This window comes from Indicator indicator, chromosome 11, assembly GCF_027791375.1.
Source record: "Indicator indicator isolate 239-I01 chromosome 11, UM_Iind_1.1, whole genome shotgun sequence".
NCBI lineage: Eukaryota > Metazoa > Chordata > Aves > Piciformes > Indicatoridae > Indicator > Indicator indicator.
In genome coordinates this window covers 26,147,615-26,172,731 of record NC_072020.1, presented here as the reverse complement: position 1 = coordinate 26,172,731, position 25,117 = coordinate 26,147,615, and the positions used below count along the sequence as shown (strand labels likewise).

At 41.2% G+C, this 25,117-nt stretch overlaps 1 protein-coding gene across 4 annotated transcripts in view; it reads left to right on the top strand.

The window, feature by feature from the left end:
- The window catches only part of IGF2BP3 (insulin like growth factor 2 mRNA binding protein 3), a 116,207-nt gene that overhangs the window by 25,315 nt on the left and 65,775 nt on the right, over positions 1–25,117 (top strand). The gene's annotated exons all lie outside the window — the stretch shown is intronic.

The window sequence follows — 25,117 nt, the reverse complement described above, 5'->3', positions numbered from 1 at the left end:
AATAGAAATAGTTGAGGATGACTGATTTGAGGGTTTACTCTACTTTTTTTTTGTACAAACTCCCTCTGAGGAATTGGTGTGGGATTAGTGTCAAAGCAGAGGCATATAATTCAGAAGATGTTAATAAAGACTGCTGAGAAGAACACAGCAAAATGCTTTTGCCTGCTTGTCCCTCCTCACATACATGTATCCATTACTGCATGTATGCTACAGGTATTTGCCTTGTTTTCCAACTGCTCCTTGATTTTTAAAAGGTTTCCCTCTCTTCCTCCACTGCTGCTGTTCCTGTAATGACATCTGCTCCAAGAAAGATGTTCTTTCTGCCCTGTGTTTTTAAAACTCTTCCCTAAGTTCCCACGGAAGCACTGAAGTTGTCACTATTAACCTCATCTCAACCAAGCCTATATGTCCTGAAGTTGCTTGTATAGCCCTAATTCTTCAGGCACAGGAGTTAGGGGCCCTGAAATAACTTCTACAATGTTGATGCATTCCCTTGCAAAATCAGGGCTGTTTGCCAAGTATGGTATGTCTATAAACTTCCTGCAGTTTTATTTAAGTGCTGGGGGTCTGTCACTTCTGCCTTAAGCAGGTAAGTCTTGTATGTTCTCAGGAATGCTAAAAAACCACAGCAACAGGTGATTAAGTTAATCAGGGAATTATTTTATATTAAATTTACTTTGGGGTCTAGTGGTGGTTGTGTGGGTTTTTAAAAATTTGTGGGTTTTTTTATTTTTTGTGCTAAAAACCTTGCTAATTTTTTTTTTTGATATCTGTGAGAGTTGTGGATGATTCTTCCTAAAAGCAAATCCTTCTTGCAACAAGTTGCTTGGTAGGGAGACTATAAGTTTATACATAGAGGGTATAACATTCATTATACATAGAGGGATACATGAGGGGATGGTGTGTGCACACGTGTGGCAGCTGGAGCAGTTTTACTTAAATTGTTTCTTATAGTCCCTCTGTGCCAATTTGCTTGCCTCATCACTCCTTTGTTAATTGCTTGAATCAAGACTGACTTATAATGGGTGTGAAATCTTTAAAAACAAACCAAAACCGACCAATGGAAGAGGCCTCTAGGTTAGTTCAGTCTATCAGTACCTTCAATGCTGAAACACAAAACACACTTAGTACCCTATAACACCTTCCTTTTTACAGTGACATAGGGATACATCAGAAGAATGGAAGAAAAATGAATGTTCTTGTGAGATTTTTTTCCTAGTATACTTATTATTAGGCAGGTTATGTTGTAATTCTCTTCAAGTGTTCTCTTAAGATCTGTTGAAATAATTATTTTTAAAAATTGTTTTTGATAGGAAATGAACAGTTTCTAAGGGAAGCCATGGGTGTGTACTCCTAGCAGTTGGTGTGTGCATCTCTAATTGGACACTTTGCAGATGTTCTTGTTGCCAGTGTGTCATGGTGTTACCTGTATGTCCTGGGCCATGTGGGACTGAGACCCAGTGAGTGTGGGTGCATGCCCACACCCAACAGAGATGGTCCTTGGCTTGTAACAAATCACCCACAAAATCTCTTATAAAGTGTCCATAATGTTCTCAAGTGCAGCTCCTTGGATTTGGAGAAAGCAGGTCTTGGAAGAGTGGTAGACATGCTGGTCCTGTCGGAACCTAGCTGCCATGTTTGTAGCATGAAGTGTAAGAGTTTGGTAGCAGCCTCCCACTCCGGAGGACCCCAGAGAACAGTATTGTTACTTCTGGTTTTCAGAACCAGAAAAATCATCATGGAATAAACTGAAGCTTAATCTGATTTGAGAGTGCATTGTGCTGCATCAGCTGAGGAAGGTGCCCCAGTGTCAATACAAGTGTTTGCTTCTCCAGAGGGGAGCTGGCTTCTAAGATACATGAAATGCCAGAGTAAATGAGTTCCTTGTGAACACCTTGAAACCGTTTCACTGCTTTACCCTCTTATCTTTCTAAGAGGTTGTGTGTCTATTTAATAAAATCTAGTGCCTTTAGTGTTGTGGAAGAGAAAGCATTGAACTTCAGTGTTAAGGAAATCTTTACTTCACCTTGGAAGAAACCGGATATCCTGAGGACTCATGTGAGGTAGGATCCATGACCTATGGTTATTCCATACAGACCAAGAAATACACAGTGAATGTAAATGGACACAGAGTAACGAGCATTTACTAATAAGACTTTTCATAAACCAGGTACATGAATTCAGATCACTTGCTTTTTTGGCTGCTTTTTCTGAGGAAGATATTCCAAGTAGTTTTCCTCTCTATGTGGATTGAAGTTACTAAACAAAATACTGACACTTTCAACCAGTCATAGCAATTGGACTTGTCTCCTTGGGTAATGCAAAAAAAGTAATGGTAAAAGCAATAAAGGTAAGATAACCCTTGTTGACCATATTCAGGCTACACTCTTTAAGTGCTGTAAAAGATATTATTCTAATGTATTCCAAAGCATTTGAGATTAAGTTTGTACTAAACTTGTCTGCTAATTAATCTGAACTTCAGGAAGTTGTGGTTTTGTTTTTTTTTTTTTTTGGTGAGGTTCTGCGTATTTCTGTACCTGTGGGTTGGAAATACTCTTGTACTGCTTGCCCAGTTAAGAGAAACTGGATGCGGAGGGAAGGCAACATCTCTGTCTGAACTAAAGAAAAGGTAGGACTTAGACTGTGGGTGAAGCCAAGGCTGGTAGAGGCTGTCCAGCTTCCTGCTCTCATCCAGCACGTCATTGCCCCTTTATCCACTTTCTTCACTGGATTTGAGGACTCTGGATCAGTGCCCATCTTCCATAAAAGCATATTTATGCTTGCATATAAACTGCCTATAGAGGCTATTGTATCAGTTTGGTAATTTGAAGGACATGCATGTGATCAGACTATTTTAAAATCAGTTTGACTTGTCACATAGTTTTTGTCAAGTTAAACCCTCAAATTATTAGTGCTCTTCTGTTTTTCTCTAGCGATAGGTGGGCATTTCCCCCTCCTGCCCTTTCCGTTCTATACTCATCAAATACAATGTCCAGATTGATGCTAAGAATTACTTCAGGTGAGAGATTTGGTACACCACCTTTTCCTACGCTGCACACACACCAATCTCATATCTTTCCTGGGCTCTAGGGTTTCTGCAGGAAACTGAATAGATTATTATTACTCTTTCCTGAACCACAATCTGTAACATAATGTTTTGATTCCTAGTTGTAACCGCAAGTAATTCCTCACTTAACTTGTGAGCATTCAGCACTGGATGTATATTTACAAAACAAAATTATATGCTTATCAGAAAGTCTAGGTGTGGTGATTTAAAACTGAAGTACCTAGAGTTTATTTCTCTTTCAACATGACAGGGATCCAAGTAGAGTTCTTCTGAAAAGGAACTGTAATGTGAAATGACACTTATCTTTTTTTTCTTCCTTTCTTTTAAAACATTTTAAACCCAGCTTCCTCAGTGTAGAATATGCTCCAAGGGATTTTCTTCCCAAATATTTTTTTCTGTGTTTAGTGAATAAAGCACTAGAGAACAGACTTTCAGGACACAGATGGTGCCAGAAACAGCACTTGCTGGCTCAGCAGGAAGGTATCAGTTGAAGAGTTCCCACTTATCTTCTGTGGATTTATTTCCTTATTGGTTTGTATGGAGCAGATAAACAGATACAGTGTTGATGAACTTTGTAACAGAAAAGGTAGACTAAAAGCCCAGCCTGTGCAGTGTCAACCTGTTGAGCAGAGAAGCAAAGAAAACACTGTGAATGTATATTCTTAGCTCTGCTGTGAGACTTGCAGGTTGCTTTCAGGGGCAGAAATGTGTGGGAAGGGAGGTCTGATTTAGCTCTTCCAAAGGAAAAAGTATGTTACTAAATACGGCTTGCTTTGCCTCGCTTCTTCGTGGAAATGACAAATGAAGCCTCAGAGTGATGCTGAGACCTCTGATGTTTCAGATTCTCCAGGAAATAGTAGTCATGGAAAAAGGGTTTCTGGATCAAAGTTGTAATGTGAGTGCATGTTCAGCATTGAGATTTCTATCAATGCAATAAAGGTTTGAGGCATCTCTACTCAACTGCAAATTTAAACCACAACTTTCAGTTTCTTTAAAGGATTCAGGACTGCTTCTGGTTGTGAGTAAATGTTAGTAAATCTTCTTACAGTTGCACATAGCTGTTTGTTTTGAAGATTTGTAGTCACTTGTGTTGCTTCTTTGAGTAAAAGAGATGAGCTCTGTAGGGTGGGTTGGCTGCTTTGTTTTTTACCTCTAGAAATTCAGTGTGAAAACTAATCCTTCTGAATAGTATCCTGCTGATGATGCAGCTTATTCTAGAATACCAAGAATATGAAAAGGACAGGTGGGGTTCAAGAAAGGAGAAGAAAAACATGTCACCACTGCAATTAAGAATTAATTAGAATTATACAAAGTTGGTATTTTTGATAAAGCAACATGTAAAGAAGAGATGCAGGAATGAGCTGAGCTACAACAAAAAGAAATCTAGAAGAAAGATGAATCGGAGAGGTTTAAAATGTATTGAAATATGATCTTACACCTCAAGCCTCTTCCAAGAATCCTAACTTAATGTACTGCTATAAAAATAATGTATAGCTATAAAAATGCTAGCAAAATTCTAAGCATGCACAAATTATCTGCTGCTGCCTGCCAGGTGTGGGAATTTCTGTTAGGAATCACTGTTTTCTCTTTCTTCCTCATCATGCAATAAGCTGTACTTTTTACCACTAGCCCTACTGAGCAGGGAACAGAGAACATGATAATCTGTTCTCTTTGATAGTTTTCTACATATTTGAAGACCTGTGATGTTTAGGGAGGATTGAGGAGAGTGTTCTACGCTCTCTCACTCTCTTCTCAAGGCTTATTTCTATGCATTTGATTGTTCTTAAGTCTTTCACCTGGCAATGTCCCATGAGGATTCTACAGAGCAGCTTCTGTAGTTTAAGATGGTTTTGGGCTCTTCTCTTGTCCTTTGTATGTTTGCCTCTTTCACCATTGTGCCCAACTTCAGATTTAATAAACAGAAACCTAACAGAACACCAGGTGTGTTCCCCTGCAAACTTTGTGAAATGGAGCTCTTTAGTTTGACATTAGGATGGTAGTGACTATTACCTTGCAATGATTACTCAGCTTGTCATCTGCTATTATAGTGCTGTCTGTTTACCTCATAAGTCTGTTGTAGAGGGCAGTGTCAAAAGCTTTCTGGAGAGAGAGATTCCCTCCCACCCCCCTTCATTTACTGCTAATTCTGCTACAATGAGAAGTTGGAGAGATTTATCAAGAATTATGTACATCAGAGAGCTTGAATGTTGATGATCCTCTTATTTTGGTTCTGAACTACAGGACAGAGGGTAGACCAGCCCCTGGGGCAATACAAAGTCCCTGGGCACATCACTGCCTCCGTGTCTCTGATCTATACCAAGGGGAAAGAGATGCTGGTCATCTTTCCTTTCTCTGACCTGGACCCCACACTATGAATGAACTATTTTGCCTAAGCTGCACTTAGTTCCTGTTTCCTAACTGCTCTTAGCAGGTGAATCAGATTGAAATAGAAAAGGAACTGTGTTTGTTGCAGACCACCCAGTTTTGCACTTAAGACAACATACTAGTTTATGCTGGGATTTTAATTGCCTGGCTTAATCATAAGGGGTGATGTTTGCAGGTATATGTGAGGTAGTAAACACCTTCTGCAGGTGTTTAAAATACAGGATATGGGAGTAGAGGTCCTTGGGTAAACATGCAACAAGCTTATTTCTCACTTGGAATGATTTATTCATATTAGAGTGTTGGCTGCAGCAGTGTTGATAATTGTCTTACAGTTATAAACAAGGTAGAATCCAGCTGGGATTGGAGGATTCTGGGCTGTACCGTTTTTCCCTTAAATCAGAATCTTACTGATGCTTTGATCAAATGTCTGCCCCCATTTAAATGTTAATATCCTGGATGCCACCACTGATGATGAGTTTGCTGTGCTTTTCCTATAGTTGTAGGCTTAGAAAAGTAGCATTGTGTTAGTTAACACTTTTTTTTTTCTGTAGGAAACTTATATTGCAGTAGCTTAGATAAGGAATGGAGAAGTTAGAGGTGAGGTCAGGGCTCTTTTGTGCTAAACACCTGGAAGTTATGGAAGGTGGTCTTCCAACCATAACAACTAGACCTAATGTCAGTACTCTGTTTCAAAGAAATATGAGGACTCACCAAGTCAGAGATGACTGACACTGTTTAGAGGTGTGGAAGTTACTCTTCCTCCTGGTGGCCAAGGTGAAAGATTGAAAGAATAGAAAGTTGAATATTTGGGGATTGTTGCTGCTGGAAATGTGGTGTCAGGATGGTCATTCAGGCAGTCACTTTGACTCACATGGCAGGTTGGCTGGTCACCTTTTGAAGAACCAAAGCTGTTTGACCAGAATATTAAGCAAGCTGGAATAACTCTTGCCTTCTTTGAACATGCTGAGAAGCAAACTGTACTGACTTTGGAGTGTGTTTTGTGAGCTGTCAGTTAACCCCCCCTATGGAGGGCTAAGGTCAAGAAGTGGAGGGAAACATCCATTTAGACCTGAAACTTAATATGTTGTCTTACCTGAGTCAGTCAGCTTTCTGATTCAGTGAGTTGTGTAGATCTCTGTTGGAACACAAACTAGTGTTTTTTGTTGGTTTTGGGGGGGTTTTGTTTGGTTTTTTTTGCTATGATGGGCTCTAATATCAAAGCAAAGAAAACCAGTGAGGTTTTGAGTGTTAAATGTGGCCATTCCAATGAAGACACACAGAAGCTTTGGCATTAGGGACTGCATTAGGAGTTGATCTTATTTTCCTTCTAATATTCAGTAGGAGAAACAGTTAAGGGGTTTTGGTTTGGGTTTTCTTTTTTCCTTTTCCTTTTTTTTGAAGAAATTATTCAGTGTGACTGTTTGATCAGTGTAGCTGGTTTGATCCAGACTTTTTGCCTGATCCAAATTTGTTCCATTTTCTTGCAACTGAGATAAGAACATTTCTGGTTTTGTGACTATTTTTTCATCATCTGGAATAAAGGAAGGCACAACCTGTGATTCCTTAACTGTTGAGAAATGTTCTAATACCTAAACCAGCTGTTAGCATGCAAGAATTTGGCGTTGTCACCATGAGGCTGCTTGGCATTGTTAGAACCATGTGTTGCTCCAAAGCCTAGAATAATATGGTTACTTGTTTACCCTGTCACTAACAGTGACTCTGAAACTTGAGAAACCTTTAAAGACATACCAAGCCTGCTTGGTTCAAAACACTTGGGAAATCAGCCACCAAATCTTACTTTTTATTTGCAATTTGAGAAATGTGTCTGTGAAGACCTTTGTTAGAGGGCTCTGTTGCCAAAGCCTTGCTCCCCTTAGCTATGATTTTTACTTAAGGAGTCACTTTAATCATGGCACAACCTCTTTATCCACTGTTGTGACCTGTCCTTTCACAGAACTACAAAACCATTCAGGTTGGAAGGGTTTTTGGGAGATATGTAGTCCAACTTTCTGTTCAAAGCAAGTTCTGTGCTGAATTCAAACCATATTGCTCAGGGTTTTGTCCAGTCTTGGAAACCTCTAGGAATGTAGTTTGAGCAATCTCTCTGGGTGACCAGTTCGAAGGACTAATTATTGTGTTAGTAAAGGATTGTTTTCCTGTACCTGGTGAGGACATCTCTTGTATCAGCTTAAGCTTCTTGTCCCTTGTTCTCCTGCCCTGCAACTCTGAGAAGAGCCTGTCTGTATCTATTCTTGGGCTCAACAAGGCTGGTTCCCTCAGCCACCTCTCAGTGGAGAGGTGTTTTAGCTCCCAGGGATTTTGTTGGCCTTCAACTCATTTCAGGTTCTCAGTGCCTTCCTTGTACTCCAGATCCCAAGACTGGATGCATACACATGTGTGATGGTCCCCTTTGACTTTGTATTTATTGACTTCCCTCCAGCTATTGCCTCTACTCCTGTTAACACAGCCCAGGTTGTTGCTGACCAGCTTTGCTGCCAGGACACAGACCTGCCATGCGTTCAGCTTGCTGTTCACCACTACCCCACATGGTCTTTTCAACAGAGCTACTCTCCAACGAGGCACTCCTCAGCCTGTATCAATGTGCAGGAGATCTTTCCTTTCCCTGTGCAGGGCTTTGCATTTGTCCTTTAATTTCATCAGGTGGTTATTGACCTGTTCCTCTGCTACCCCTAGGTCTTCCTTGGTGGCAATCCTGTCCTGGAGTGTTGACTGTTCCCAACAATTTGATCTTATCCCCAAACTAGAGGAGGGTGTTCTTCAGCACCTTTTCCAGGTCATTGGCGAAGATGTTAAGTGGGACTGGCCCTGGTCTCTAGGCAGAATGTGGCCAGATACAGTACTGTTCTGAGGCCAACTGTTACTCATGATAGCATTATTTCTGGAACTTGAGCTGAACAGAGCCTCTGCGACTCTGCCACCTGCATGCATAGGAGGAGGAAAATGCCTAGTAATGATATTGCATTTCTGCAGAGCGAATGTAGGCTGCATGCCACTGATGGCTAAATGTTATGGCTAGCCCATTGTTTAAAATACTCTGAAGTGAGACAGCCCTGAAGTTAAATAAGCAGCACCAACACGCTGCTGCTTTCTTTATTTCACATGTAATTGCATGATCTTGCTTCTCACTGACACTTCATTAGTGTAAAATAACCCCAACCAACCAAACAAAAAAACCAAAGAAAACCCCCACACCAAACAACAACAACAAAAATCCCACAAAAACCCCAAAACAAACCACCAAGGGACTACTTGGTGAAAACTGTAGCATCTGAAAACTCTTTTCATTTTTTAATTCAGCCTCAGTACAGCAAATTGTAATTCAAGTCCCAAAGTAGGTTTTTGACCTATAAAAGAATGTACTTTTTTTTTGACAAGGAAAATGTGCTCTTATCCCTGTTGATGCTATTGACAGCATTGCTGTGTCTTTCACATGTCAGTTTGGTCTTTCTGAATTATTAGTGCTGCCTAATATCTTACATCTTACTCACTTAAGTTTATCTGTGTGAAATGATGAATCAGTAGTTCTTACTGATATTGAGCCTTCTGTGGAGATACTGGGAATGTAGCCCAAAAACTTCTGATGAAATTAGATGCCACTACTTTTTTGTTCTTGTCATGTATGAAGCTGCTAGTAAAGCGTTGTGCTTTTATAAACAAAGATGCCCTTCAATTGTTGTAAAATTAATATGATTAATAAACTAGTTACTTCGGTCCTGCTTTGGGAGAAGTGAAGAAGTAATTTTCAGTTACCTGCCATGAAAGATGACATCACTAGGAGGGTTTGTATCTTCAGACTTATCAGTTGTATAATTTGAAAAGAACTGAAGGAAATGCAGAAAAGAGTTGTTCCTTGGGCAATAATAGGACAAATGTTCTGAGCTTTTTGCTCGTGATAGCCAAAGGAATAGAAAAATATTAGCTTTAAGTGGCAACAATGATTCTTTTCTTAATCCACTTACTGAGTTTGTTCATAAAGAACCTAAACCCAGCAACAGTGGGTTGGAGGAAAGATTTATGTTGAGTCCTGCATCCCACTTCTGCTGTGCATTGGGAAGGGTACGAGATTAAGGGCAAGGATGTAGTGATAGTTTGCCAGAGTCATCTCCTACCTTTCAGCATTTTACAGCCTTGTAACCTACTGACCCAGAAACAGTGCCTTTATATTTGAGAAATTAGCCTGGAGTTTCTGCAAACACGTTCTTGAAAAATGCTAACTCCCAGCATCCACAATATACTGTAGTGAAGAGCTGCATGGTTTTCAGGGCTTGTAGAAACAATCATCTCATCTCATGCTCTGAACTTCCACCTCCCTCCCAGCTCCTGTATTGGAGGGAACAATGAATATGAGTAGCTCTATGGCCCTTTCCCCCCTTTCTATTTCCCTTTATTATTTTCAAGACATCAATTCCTCAGCCATTTCTTTTCTAGACTGAAGAGCCATAGCCTGCTTGGTTGCTTTAGTGTAGAAGCTGTTCCCTAACCTTTTGTGTCCCTTTCATGGAAATGCTAAGTGATTTGGAGGTGAGTGACTGAATCTGCACACGGTTATGCCCTTCGTTTCAGGTTATTTGACTTTGTCAAGGCAGCTGCTGTCAGTGACCTTCATGTTTGTCATGGGGTTTGATCCATTTTTATTTTTGGAAAAAAAAAAAAAAGAAATTTGTCATGAAACCAGTGGAAAGCTAATCAGTGGAATGGGGTTTGCCGTTTTATGTCTCAAGAGATCAGACTTTTTTTATGACAACCATGGGAAAAATTGACATTATCAGTAGTGCAGATCCTCCTCTGGGTTTGCTGCTCGATGCCAGGAAATGCTGCATTTGAATCGTATGTGTACCATGTGTTGACCTAACTTTATGCAACTGTTTTTTTGTGGAGGGAAGGAAACTAAATATGCTTATTTCTGAGGGGCTGGTAATTCCAGTCCAGTTGGCTATGAAGCAATGGCAGTCAGCACATCCCCCTGCCACTTGAGCTTGTGTGTGGGATTTTTTTGGTTCTGTTTGCTAGACAGGTAGAAAGTGGCTTTCAGGCTACCTCTGAGCAAATCTCCTGAGACTGCTGCAGAGGCTGTGGTGCTGCTACTGCTCAAACCTGCTGCTTGTAGAACACGACTACTTCATTGCCTCTATGTTTACCTTCTGATGTGACTGTTCAGGCTGCAGTCTTGAACTTCGCCATTCAAGACTGAGGCCCTGTCCATGTCTCTTCTCACAGCTCGTACTTGATTTCATTTAGTGCTCAAGAAAAACCTTGAGCTATTTAGGTGTGTGGGGAAAAGGAACACCGTGAGCTCAGCTGCAGAGACATATGACCAAGGCAAGGCATGAAGCTGTTGAACCAAGCAAAGCGAAGTGCCACAGGCTTATGGAAAGGCAAGAGAGGCCAACATAATCAGCACTTGCATACTATCATTTCACTCATCAGATAGTGCTCACTCCAAGAGCCTGGATGCTGTGGGGGGTCAGGCATTGACTGTTGGATAGAGGCTTTGAAAAGCAACAGTGAGGACATGAAGACTGAGTAGGAGATGTTTTAAGATGTAGGTGAATAATAACCAAGTGAAAAGCTGCTGAGCAGGGGGAAGGGAGATGAAGTTGTGTTAACGTATTTCCTTTTCCAAGTTTTTGTGTTATTCTAAAGCTTAAAACTCCCTCTGATCTTCTGTCCCAAACTGGTAGCCAAGTACATGTGGGTAGGGAAGGAAGGGAATGTAACTTGAAATAGCTCCTTCGTTTTCAGACGCTTTGGATGTTGTGGCAATCAGAAAGGGGATGTGACTAAAAGCCATCAAAACCACTTCCAAGCACATGCCTTTTAGTGAAGCAAATAAGCAGGACTTTCAGAATATAATGCAAACAGGAAACCACTTTCAAAACTGTAGCCCACCATTAACTTGAGGGGGAGGGAGGATATTAAAACTATCCTTGCAAACAGCTGCCTTATAAAGCCTAATAAGGGATTGAATGGATGTGTAAGAAACAAATCTGAATCAACATTTCTTGGGACACCTTTTATTGGGTGTTTGGGCTATTTTGTTGCTCTTACTAATAGAGTCAGGCCATTGTTATGTGAGTAGTAGATAGTTATTCATGTAACACTTTCACTTATTTGCTCACATAGTTCCCTTACTGAACTCATAGTTATCCAATGTGAGCAGCGACTAGGAGGCCAGTCTTAACTGTGTGCTCTGAAGTGGAGGCTTATGATGTGCCAGGGGCTTCTAGGTAGGTGTTCCACAGTTCTTTGTTGCATTGGATGTACAATTACATCTGTAGCCTTCATCTGACTGCACACCACAGCTGCTGCTCTTCTGGATGTGGTCTTGAGTTATGAATCTGCTGTTAGTGTGTGCTGGAGCCCTTGTGTTAGATTCAGCAGGCTCTTGCTCTGGGAAACTTCTACATACTACCTTCTCGGCACACCTTTCCTGTTCTTGGCATGTCTTCTGGTAACAATTTCTCTGTCTAAATGTATCGAAATCTAGAGGTATCATTGATGTAAGCTTACACTGAAGCAATGTTTTTTACATCCCAGCTACAGGCTTTTTTTTTGTCTTCCTTTTCCTTCTTTTTGAGTATGGAACTTCTGTGTACCTGTAGAATTCTTGCAGGCAGCATGGCATCAGGTTATTATTTCTGACTTTAGGATTTATGATTTATTTTCACAAGCCATTAAGTATTTGAGTGACTGCATTCTTGCAGGTAACTTTCTTCTTGCCTCTCTGTATCAACCTTGTACTAACATTCAGCAGTTACTGGGAGTATCCATTGGTAGGTTTGGGTTTCATACCCAGGGGGCATCTGTTCTTGGTGATATTCTGTTTTTGAAACCTGTAGTAGAAGAAATAGTGCAGTAGAGGGGGTGGATACTGAAGACTTGAAGCAGCTACTGAAGACCTGAAGGGAATTCATGCTAGAATAGCAATTTGGACTCTTCAGACTGTGCCATCTCCAATGACTTCTGATGGACTATGAATGCCTTTAGGACTATGTGCAGATAGCTGTACAGTAGACATGAGCTTCTCTTAGCTAAGCTGTCTGCTCACTACAACCAGCCCTCAGATCTCAGAGATCCACAGCTCACTGGCTGTGAAATTCATTGTGGGATCTAGGAGATGGTTGGAAGGGGCTACAAAAGGTATCAGAAGAGAACCTGAACCTTTGCCAGCTCAGGAGCTGAGAAGTTGAGAGCAGTTCAAATAAATTGTATTGCTGCAAAGCATTGGAGGCAAGTGACCATGACTTCCACTTTGCCACATGACTTAACTTCTGATCTAAGCCAGTGTCCAGTGATGACTTCAGGCTCTGTAGGAATGCACATGTTGGTGATTGTTTTCTCTGGCTGTATGCTATGAAAGGAACTTCTGCCTAGTAACTAACCTGTCTAATGAGAGATGTTAACCTGCTTCAACACGGCAGTACGGTTTTATTTACAAAACAGATAGAAGGTATGCAATGTTTTGTTTCAGCTTGTTAAACTATGGTCTTGAGGCTTCCCTGGGTTTTGCAAGGATGCTTGCAACTGCCCTTTGTGTCTTGCTGTTTCAAGTTGGCAGGCAATCCTCTTTTCCAGCCTTTAGGGAGTTGTTGTCTGTTGCAAAAGCAGACAGGAATGACTTATTTTCTTCTTACAGCAGGAATATTTGATTTTCTGAGATCATGTATACATTTATGTAGCTTTCCATTAGTTTGCCAGAGCCAATCTGTTTAGTGGCCACCTTTCTGATGGTTCATTTTTCCATTGTCAAACTGCTATTAATTTTTCTCCCACGCAGGTAGTGCAATAATGCAGCTTCATAGAGCAGAGCCAAGCAATGGGTCAGTGAGACTGTAATATGCAAGGGATATTAGAGCCTCAGGGCCCAGCATCCTTAGACTGTGCTGACTGCTCTGCACTGCTCCCAGTCCATCTGCATGGTATTAGCTGCTGAGATCTGTGGGATTAAAAGCACTGCCCTACCACATGCAGCTTGTCAGATATCTTTCTTTTGCTTGAAGAAGGTATGATGCTGCCTTTCACACTTTTGTTGCAGTGGGCCCAGCTGTTTTAGTTGTTGGGGAGCTTCACAAATGCAGCAGAGACGTTCTGTCCTTGAGATTAGGGAGGGAGCTCATCAGGTCTGTCTGGCCATATGTGCTTTCCTGTGCCAGGGTCATGGCAAACTCGAAAACTTGCTGCTGGCAATTCCAGGCTGTTGATGTAAAGTTGCTTGGTGCTGACCTCAGGCTTCTGCAAGGCAGGTGGTGTTGCCCTCGACTCAGGGGTGGCAGGTGGTGTTGCCCTCGACTCAGGGGTGGCAGGTGGTGTTGCCCTCGACTCAGGGGTGGCAGGTTTGTGATGGCAGAGCAAAGAATTGCCTGGGGTGCCCTCCTGCTCCCAAAAGGCGTCCCTCACAGTGCCTTGCTCCAGGGAGCATTGCCACATACACACGCGTTACCCTGTCCGTGTGCTCACTGACACGCACTTCTGCGGTGTGTACAGATCGCCAAGTAATACTTGGACCAGGCCTCTTTAGAAAGCCTCTTAAAAAGTATTTAAATAAATATGAACACCACTGAATCAAATAGGGGAATGAAAAACATTGAGTGTCTGACTTGTGGCAGAATTTGCCTCTCTCAGGAGCACATGGTACAGGAATTGAAGTTACCTGCTGGTTTTGGTACTGCCACACAATAATTGCGTTTGGGGAGCAAGCAGATTGTAGACTGCATTGTAACTAATGCAGTGGCAAGTCTTCAAGCTGCAGTGACATTTGACACTTTTGCTTTTTAGACTTCTCACTTTAGCGGAAATAAATGTGAACAGAAGCGATCAACAGCTGTTTCAGCAGCACTCTATTTCCTAGTGTCTGTGTGGTAGAAAATAAGGTCTCTCCAGTTGTCTTGTCTCTGACTGAATTCAGACAGTTGGGTTTGGGACACAGGAAATTTCAGTTTTGTGAGTAACAGAGTTGCTTTCAATCTCAGTGGGAAATTTGCAATGAGTAATGATAGAACCAGTGAGTAAAATGCGAGAGAGGGCACTGCTGACTTCTCCACCAGAGCTGTGTATACGTGTGGGGAAACCCCTTAAAAAACCCTGCTGGCTTCTGCAGCGTGTCAGCTCAGCTCACTGTTGCTTCTTTAGGTCATGACAAGTGCACTTTAACTGCAAAAGTGAAGAGTTTGAAGTTTTTGCAAGTGTTGAAAAGGAAATACTTCTCATGAGTATTATCTTCTGTGATCTAATTAGAAGAAATAAAGGCGCTAACATACTTCACTGTGAGTTTTCTCTCATCCAGGCAGTACTAAGTTTATAATCAAGTGAGAAATCATTATAATAATAGGGTTTGGGACAGTGATACCATCACATTCAAATTGTGACTAGCAAGTTAATTATAGATACTGTATATTAGTTCTGCTTTTCTTTTTGACATCTTAAACTTGGCAAAAGAAAAATGTAGATTATGAAAAGATCGAAAACTGAAATCTCTAGTTAAGCTCCAACATCTCATGCACACTTACTTAAACTTCAAAAAATGTTTTTAAACAGCTCTTCCCAGACTGTTAGTCTCATTCTAGACGAACAGTTTAGAGGTATTTCTATAAATCATCAAAAAGAATTTTACCATGAGACCAATTCCAAATTTTGCCTACAAAGAAAAGTTTAAAAAGCCCAAACCAATCCCCTATATAAACAAACAAAACCACCCAAACAACCTTCCTTCTCTGCTTGTCTTTAAACCTGCTAGTAAGGATTTTCATGACATTATCCGAAACAAAACAATTGTGCTTGTCCGTGAATTACTCTCATTCGAAGCTGTTGCCCTCTTCCTTGCAAGCATTGACTTTTCACTAGTTCAGTTTTTTCCTGAGTTTGAGCATAAAGGGAGCTAAATGAGCTCACTTGTTTTCTAGCCTTTCTGGTGTTTGTTAGTAGAAGAGCAAGTATAGATGGTGCACACAGCACTGTTACGCACTGGAGTTTGTCTTTCAGCAGGCAGTTTGGACTATAGCTTCCTAGGCTTTCAAACTGTTGGATGAAGCTTCATACCTCTAAGTTTACTGCCCCAAAATGAAGCTCCTAGCCTATGAGCTTAGGTCCTGTGCTTGGTGGATGAAAGTGCTCTGTAATTCCCATTTTGCTTTCGTTCCAAGTCACTGTTGGAGGAAGCTGCTTTCTTCTTTTCTCCCTCTTCTATTCTCCAGTAACAGTGGCTACATGGTAACATCCTTATGCTGTATTCCCTGGGTGCTGGACAGCCTCTCAGGATTTGTACAACACATAGCTTTCTAGGGCTTTTTGCTTCTATCAAAGACCAGGGCAGGGGTGGGGGCCGAGGGCATCTCTTATCCTCATTCTCTTTGCCAAGAACTGGTGTCCAGTCACATCGGTATGAGGAAGATATCCTATGAGCTTGAACTAAAGAGCTTTGGGCTTGCATGCTTTCTCAGTTTTTTGTGATATCCTGATACCAAAGTTCTAGTGCTTTCCAATCATCTGATAGCAGAAAGCTGGAGGATATGGAATCACCCATACCAGCAGTGCTTGAAAATGCATGTAGCAAAAGGGTGGGAAATCTTAAACCTATTCTTCTCCTGAACTATGAGGAATTAGTAGTGGGAACTATATGATGGTGAGGCTTTGTTCAACAAAAAAAAGCAGGTTTTTTCAGGTCCCTTGTTTATTTTGTTGTTCTATTGAGAGTAGGACTTAAAGTTACAGGAACACCATAGTTGGTTGTAGGCATAGGAGATACTTATGAACAATGTTGCAAATGTTATTTTAGGCTACTTCTTCCCAATCAACTTCATGGCTGTTTTCTACTAATTCAGTTTAAAATTGCAGTCCTAATTTCATTTTCAAAAGACTTAAGACTTAAGTTTCTAAATGTAAAAAGCCCCAGTAATTTTTGCTTAACCAGAACTTCAAGGAAGTTTTATATTGTGCCTGTTGAAGGAAGTATTGGTGACAAAGCCTTTAAATTTTGTGCTAGACCACAAAAGGAATTACTGCACCTTGGATAAATACCCATGTATTAGATAGACACTCGATCATAAGATATTAAGACTTCTCTTGTGAACCTATATAACACTCAGCCTCCACCAACTGTTGGAGTCGCCATCGCTGGAGAAGTTCAAGAGGAGTCTGGATGAGGCACTTAGTGCCATGGTCTATTTGATTGCTTAAGGCTGGGTGATAGGTTGGACTGGATGATCTTGGAGGTCTCTTCCAACCTGGTTGATTTTATGATTCTATGAAAAGGTAAAAAACTATGAAGCTGGATATAGGGGAGCAAAGTGATCGTAAGCAAGGTTACAGCTCCTGATTCCTTACCCATTACTATCAACCCATTTCCGCTATGGTTGTAGAAGAGTACCAGTTGAATTCCAGGAGGAAGGTATGTAGTAAAGATTATCAGCACTACAAATGCTTCCTACAGAACTGATTGTGGGTTATAGTGCTCTGCAAAACTGCTTTTGAAATCTAACTCGAGGGGTTTCTTGCAGTTCTGCAGATCACCTGTCTGTTCAGAAAAAGCACAATCAAGACTTTCCTTGTCTACTCTTTTCAAGGTCTACCTTAATTTGTGCTCATAAAACTGCTTTTCTCAATGCATGTGCTATTGCTTAACTACCCATCAGCTGATTCTAACCATTTCTGGTGATCAATGTGATGCTTGAGTGTTTCCTGGGTATGGAAATCACCTGAACAGAGGTAACTACTATGCTAATGTGCATTAATGTCTCCTTGTGTTGTGTTGTGATTTTTTTTTTTTTTCCAGCAATTTAATTCATCTCATAGCTGCCTCTTGCATTCTGTTGTGGCTTTGGCATATCTGACAGCATATCTTGCAGAAGTGTTGCTTTTCGTTTCCTTTTGAGAGTGATCCAGACACAGCAATGTTGTCTAAGGAAATCCTGCTGCTTGATTCTGGCTGTAGCTGTAGGGAGGTCATTAGCATGATCTTTGGTCCTGTTCTGCTTCTTTCTCCTTGTGCTGTCCTAGCTGATGTCTTCTCTGTTTTGTATCTGTTAAGTAGCCTACCCTCATAGCAGCTTATCAATGAGATCTTTACTCCTGAGAGCAAGACAACAAAAATTGGACAGGAACTGTGGGAATCTAAAACACCTAGCTTCCTCCTTCCTGTTTTCTTAGGACATAGGATGTATACAGTTACTTTGAGTGTACATGAATGTTAAATTTGTTTCTTATTCCTAGTGGTTACTTAAATGATTGGTGAGTACTGTAAGTGCTTGTACTATCACCAATATACATGACCCACATAGCTAGACTTCTGTAGGCTGCAGATACTGTGGGGCATACAGATATCCCTGAAGTGGTGTAATCCACATCAAGTCTGTTCTGGGATCATCAAAAAGTCGTTTGAATGATCATGGCATTTGCTCATGGGCATGTTTCCTGCAAAAGGGTGATGATTTATTTCAATTATTTTAGTGTAATCCAGGGTTATGCATGGGTGCAAGACTCCAAAGGTAAAGGTATTTGTCATTGTGGCTTTCTAGTGTGGCTTAGGTGAGGAGAAGAAATGAAAAAAATATATATCCCTGAAGATTGTTGTACATTTAAAATTCTTAGCAGTGCCCTTTTTTCCTCACCAAGAATCCACTTCATGTTTTACCTCTCTTCACAGCTCCTCCTGCAATATTGGACGCGAGTATCTGCGATCCTTGCTTTGTAACCTGTGATACTTCATCACAGAGGTCACCCATGTCATCCTCCTCTGCTTTCTCTGGGCTGTGTTGCAGTCGGTGGGACTTGCCAGGGTGTAGAGATGTGGTTTCCATCTTGTAGGAGTTCTCTGAGTGGCTTTTGAGGCATGCAACCCTCCCCCATGCAAGCAGGCTCCCTGAGTTCGTCTGAGGCTGAGATGTTCCTAGAGTGCGAATGTTGTGTTTTGTGTGATCAGGATTGGGAGTCTGCCGATTTGGCTGCACCCCACCCTCCCTCAGTGAGGCCCAAAATAAACAATGTGCAAATCGTGTGTCCCTCAAACAAGCAATCAGTGAGAATTATTGTACTTCTACCGAGATTAGGACTAATCAAAGTGGGCAGGGATTGCAGGAGTTGGTCTTTGCTTGGAGTTTGTTCTAACAAAGTGTTTGCTGCCCTGTGAAGGCACGGAAAGAACATGAGATGACACAACCTACAAAAACTTCACCGCTAATTGCTTTCAATGTTCATCTGCTACACCATGATCTCTGTCTCATTTATTTTGGTGGAAAGCCCTTCTGCTCTGGTAAAGAGGAAAATTTTTGTGTAGGCTAAAGAAGTAGGAGACATGAAGATTTTCTATGAAATAACCCAAAACCTCTGTGGTAAAAATACTTTAAAACTGTCATAAGTGAGCAAATCTTTTAATAATACTAAAAAAGCAGTGGATTCGTGTGTGGCTCAAGTTAATTTAAGGGCAGAAAATAGTTTGTGTTGGAAATGTATACAGTTTTGTTTTATGAAGCCTACTTTACTGTGTGAATAATTCTTTATAAATATAGCTAGTGATTTCAGAGATGACTCATTAATGGTTTAAAAGCAGTGTAGTAAAAATGAAACTTGGTTGTATGTGAGAGCTATTTTTGTGGGTGTGGTGTTTTTGGCTTTTTTTAATTTATTTTGGGAGATGCTTTCAGTGGAATCCTTCTAACTGTTCTCTGTGGTATAACCGTGGTTGCCTACCTCACTGGTTTCCTCTTTGCCTTTTTTACACAATAGCAACAAACTGGGAAATGTTGATGTCAGGAAAGTAAAAGTATGGGTAAATGTACAGTTTAAAGGAGGGACTAGAATGAAGCTAGTCTTGAAGTCTGGGTAATTTTGGTTATTTGTTGCAATACTGGATCAGATCCTATTACTGTATTGAAGTCATGATCAAAAGCCAGTATAATTCTAACTTACTGTGTGTCATCTCAGTGAGTGAGGTTGTTGGCTTGCCTGACTTAAAAGGAAAACATTGTGTTAGGTTTCAGTGATCCTTGCTGGCCAATTCTGTTATAAGCAGGAAAATTCTTCTTGAACATTGGTAGTAGTCTTAAGATGAAAATGTTCAGCTGTTGTTAGGCTTGAGAAGAGTTAAAGCTCTGCATCTGATATTCTATTTGCTGTAATACCAGTTCTTCAGAATTGAGGCTTCTTTTTATGACTAATTATATAAATCACTGTTTTATTTGGCACTTGGAGAGTATTGGACTTAAAAGCAGCATGCATGTCTTTTAAAATTTGCATTAGTATAAGAACTAAGTTACTCTGGGAAAAAAAATTACTGTATTTCAGAATAGTGTCACTACCTGTCCATCCTACAAAAGCTTGTCTATGCATGGAGCTGCAGAAAAAACAATAGAGGCTGGGTTCTACATCCAAGCATTATGTCTCTTGGGAATGTTGTTGCCTTTACATATTCCAATTAGCAAAACTTAATGCTAAAGATAGGCATTTAGACTGGGCTTAAAGTAACGGGTACTCCAAATTCAGTGACTCGTGGGAGGTTCTAAACCAGTCTGCTTTTCTCAGCTTTGCCTCTTCATGTATGTATAATCAGGTCTTGAAATCCATCATGCTTTTCCATTATCTAAAAAATGTGAACAGTTTTGGGTGAAACTTTTGTCAGGCTCTCTGGGTAGTGTTGTTTGGGTTCTTTGGTGGGTTTATTGCTTGGGGTTTTTTGTTGTTTTGTTCTTTTTTTCAGATGAGCAAACCCAAAACCAACCCACATTTTCAGAATATATCCAGTGAAGATTTAGAGTATTAACTGAAGTTGTAAAATAAAGCACTTGCCTTGTGTAACATTGTAACATTTTACTGCTGTTAGATTAGAAATCATGCCTCAGTCTTTCTAAGCAAGCTATTGACTTGTTGGACACTAGGTCTGTTTGACAGACAGTTTTCAGATGACACTGAAAAGTATTTTGTGTTCCATTTAAACCAGTATTTGCCTTTTTTTTTTTTTTTTGGTTTCCTAGGCAGAGTAGTCCAAAATGAAATAATTTAAAAATCAAGTTCTCAATAGTTGATGCTAAGTGGAAAAACAAAAAGCATGGGCATAACCTTGGTGCTTTCACCTCTATGCAGCTAGATAACCTCCTCTCCCCAGTTTTAATTTTCCTGCTGCATTTTGCCTTTGCTTCTGCCTCTCTTTGCCAGATCTCACCTGCTCTCCCTGGTCCCCTTTCTAGCAGACTGCAGCACTGACCAGCTTGGCTTCCACATGCGAACTTCCCCTCTGGAGGGAGATCCCAGTGAGGTGGAGTTGGAGAGCCAGTTGTGCCATCAGGCTTTGCTGATGGCAGGGGGTGGCTGTGAGTTTGGAGCTAAGGTTTGAAGGTGGCCTGTGGTGAGATGAGTTGAGCTTTGCATGATTGGGAGGGGTGGGGGAGAATGGCTAAGGTAACCACATGCAATACCTGAGATCAAGGTTTTTAGGTCAGCATGCAGTAATGCAATTAGGGCTTGGAGGGCAGATTACCCATGCACCTTGCCTCTAGGTTGTGGATTGTAGCTGGGTGGTTTTTCAGCAGTAGGACACCCAAAGGCTTAAAGAGTTGGACTCTCCCATGTGCAGCCATGTTGGTGCTCATAAAGCAGCTGTGCTGGACTAGTCAGTTAAAATGTTATCTTTGCTTTGTACAGGTCACTTGAGTAAGGGCTCAAGTAATTTAGGTATCTTGGGGGAGAAGCTGGAGTATGGGGATTAAGTCTATAACCCACTTTCTTTAAATTTAGTAGTAAATCCCATTGTTCTGAGTGCCCAGCCCCCTGGGACAGGGAGCAGGATGAAGCCTCCACAATTTGAGGGGAAAACGGTCAGTGACATACTGCATCACTTATACACACACAAGCCAAGGGTACAGAAGGAGCTGGTGGAGGTACTCACCAGTCCCCTTTCCATCATTCCTCAGCAGCCCTGGTTATCTGGGGAAGTCCCACTTGGCTGGACGTTAGCTAATATGACAGCCATCTACAAGAAGGGCCAGAAGGAGGATCCGGGGAACCACAGACCTATTGGACTGACCTTGCTGCAACAGAAGGTTATGGCATTCAAGATGATCTATACCATCATACAGCACATACAGGACAACCAGGTGATGAGGCCTAGTCAGCATAGGTTCATGAAAGGTAGGTTCTGTTTGACAAACTTGATCTCCTCCTACGAAAAGCTGATGCACTCAGTGGATGGAGAACTTAGTAAACCCTTGGATGCTGTCTCCTACAGCAGTCTCCTGGAGGAACTGGTTGCTCATAGCTTGGATATGTTTTGTTGCATAAAACACTGGCTGGATGGCTGGGCCCAAAGAGTGGTGGTGGATGGAGTTAAATCCACTTGGTGGCCAGTGACAGGTGGTGGTTCCCAGGGCTCAGTGCTGGGGCCAATGATCTGGATGAGGGGATCGAGGGTGCCTTAAGTTTGCAGATGACACCAAGTTTGGCAGAAGCTGTTGATCTGCTTGAAGGTAGGCAGTTTCTACAGGGCAATTGTGTGAGATTTACCAGAGATAAGTGATGGATCCTGCACCTGGGTCATAACAACCACATGCATTGCTACAGGCTTGGGGGAGAGTGGCTGGAAAGCTGCCCAGCGGAAAAAGACCTGGAGGTGTTGGATTAATAGCTGGTTAAATATGAGCCAGCAGTGTGCCCAGGTGGCCAAGAAGGCCAAGAGCATCCTGGTCTCTATCAGGAATAATGTGGCCAGCAGGAGTAGAGAAGCAATTGTGCCTTTGTACTCAGCACTGCTGAGGCCACACCCTGAAAACTGTTGTTCAGGTTTGGGCCTCTTGGATGTTGAGGTGTTGGAAAGTATTTAAAGGAGGCCAATGAAGCTGGTGAGTGGGCTAGAGCATGAGTCTTACAAGGAGGGACAGAGGGAACTGAACCTGTTTAGCATAGAGGAAAGGAGACTGAGACCTTGAAATGGAGATAAGCTCCCAATTAATAAGCAATGGGACAAGAGGAAGCAGCCTGAAGTTGTGCCAGAGAAGGCTTAAGTTGGATACTACAAAAAATTTCTTCACTTCCACAGCAGTGGAACAGGCTGCCCAGGCAAGTGGTGGAGTCACCATCCCTAGAAGTATTTAGAAGATACATTAATCTGATATTGAGGAACATGCTCTGGTGGTGACTTGGCAGTGCTTGGTCAACTTGCTGCTCCTAAAGGTCTCTTCCAATTAAAACGATTCTACAGTTTTAAGAGGCACAGAAATATCTTGAAACTGGGAACATTTTTTTTGGTTGGTGTTCTGTTTTCTTTCCTTTAGCAGCATGTTTTGTGGAACATGGTCTCTATGAGTGAGTGTTACAGCTGAGGTGTTGGTAGGCAAATGTCTGTTTCTCTGGAAAATTAATGGGATTTGTTTCTCAGCAGCTTATTTTCCAACGCAGCCAAAAAGCAGATGCAAATATCTCCCTACACATTCTCCCCATCCTTCCCAGTTCTTATTTACTTGCTTTGGCAACAGCAATTTTACAGACTGCTTCCTTTGCTCCTCTCTTGACTGTCCTAAGAACAGTACAGTGTGCAGGTAAGTCATAGCAAAAAAGGCCATGTGAAGTTAAAGCAATGCTGTCATTCTATTAACCTTTTAGAATCATGCCCATCTGTGTCTTGTGCTGTCCACTCCTGCCTCCCAACCTGCTTGCTGGTTGATGTTGTTTTCTTTCCGAATCTTCCTATGTTAACATAAGAATGTGGTTGTCACAGGCACCTGCTGTTGGAATATCTATAGTCTGGGGACCATGCCAGTCAGCACACAACACTTCAATGATTCATGATCTACTAGAGTTCAAACATCATAAGATATTCTGGAAAGCCCTGTGTAAAATTTCATTAAACAAAACTTCAAGTAACATCTCAAACTAGTGAAAACAGATGATTAAGTCAGTGTAGAGTTTCCACACAAGTAGAAAATAAGTGAACTGGACAGTTAGGTTGGGGTTTTGTGTATGTGGGTTTGGGGGTGTGTGTTTTGTGTGGTGTGTGTTGTTCTAATTTGTTTTAGTTTTTCTTTAAAATTGTGTTTCTGACCCCAGTCCTGGAGAACACAGCAGTTAACCTTGATAGCTGCTGACTTTGTGGTCTGAATGAACAGACTATACCATGGGCTATTAATTAGTTCCTGCTTTAGTATTTTTGTTCCTTGCCAATGTGATGAGGATGCTGCAAACCATATATGTACTGAACTGTGAGGTTTCTCAGTGGAATAGGTACTGACATGAACCAACTTTTGGGTACAGAAACTCTTTAACACCCTTAAGGTAGAATGCTGCTTTTGTACTTTGTGCTTCTGTTTTGCTAAAATCTTATTTTGCATTTATTGCAAAATAAGATATTTTGTGTTTATTGCCACATTTGAGGTGGCTTAGTGCTTCATAGTTTTGTTCATTTATATATCACATATAATTTTGCTAGCTTTCAAATCTGACCAGTGAGCATTTGGCTGTCTGACCAAAGCATTTGCTTAACTGTTTGTAGGTAGCCCAAACACAGCTCTTTGGGCACAACGGAGGAAGAATGAATTTATATTCAGTTTTCCATACCCTCATAGTAGCCTTCTTCATTCTTTAATTCTTGTTGTCTTCCTCACTGCATAGCTTATTAGCCAAGTGTAAGGATACTCAGTGAGTTTGCCAGAGCTGAACAGTAAAGAATTTGCTTGAGACTATTCAAATGATATTTCAAGGAAGGACACTTGCTAGTGAAAAATGCAGCAAACTTGCCTCGGAGAGTGATTAGAGATGGTTGCAGACATACAGGTGTTAGTTGAAAGTAGAAGGTGAAGCATTACATCCATTGGTAAAGCCTTTGTTATTTGATAACTGTTTCTATTAACAAAAGCTACCAGATAATGCACAAACTTTACAGTATTATGCACTGTGATGTTGTCTGGAAATGGTGGCCAAGACGATAACATTTCTTGCTTTCTTTAGATGACTCCGTACAGACTTTCATTCACAGATGAAAGATTTTTCAGGGTGTTTGAACAGCTGAGGCTGGAGGTACCAGTAAGTTTGAAAAATAGCCATACATGGAACCTAAAATAGGAGTGGAGAATGCAAGGGTTTTTTACAGTGGTTCACTTTTTTCTTGTTCTTTATGGGGACACTTTATTGCTTACATGAAATATTTATTTTTCACTTAATTCTTTAACTTAGTCCATTTGCTTTCAGTTTGCATTGCCCCAGCCCTCTTAGGCTGCTTCAGGATTTTGAGTGCTATGCAGCCATTTCCTCCTGATACCATCAGAGGCAGGAGTTCTGGGGCTGCCCCAGTGAGTTACCGAGTAAAACCGAAACAGTCCCAGGAGATTTAGGCTCATCTTTTTGTAAATAAGTGTGTGCTTGTCTACCTTCTTTTTCCTGCAAACTGCTGAGGCAGTGAAAGTGCTTTCTAGGCATGTGCCTTTGAAAAACAATGCTAAAAGTAGGGCAGTTTGCTGTCCTTACAAACTCACCATGGTCCTAGTTGTCTTAAAAGATGTTCTTCTGTTTAAGCTGTCAATCGAAGGAGCACAGATTTTTTTGTTTTCCTTTTTTGTTCATGTCAAAGTGAGTAAATATTCTAGAGTGCTCAGATGTTCTGCTTTGGGTTTTGATTTCTAATTCAGACTCCAATATGTAGAACACCCAAATTTATTTCTTCCATGTGTGAAC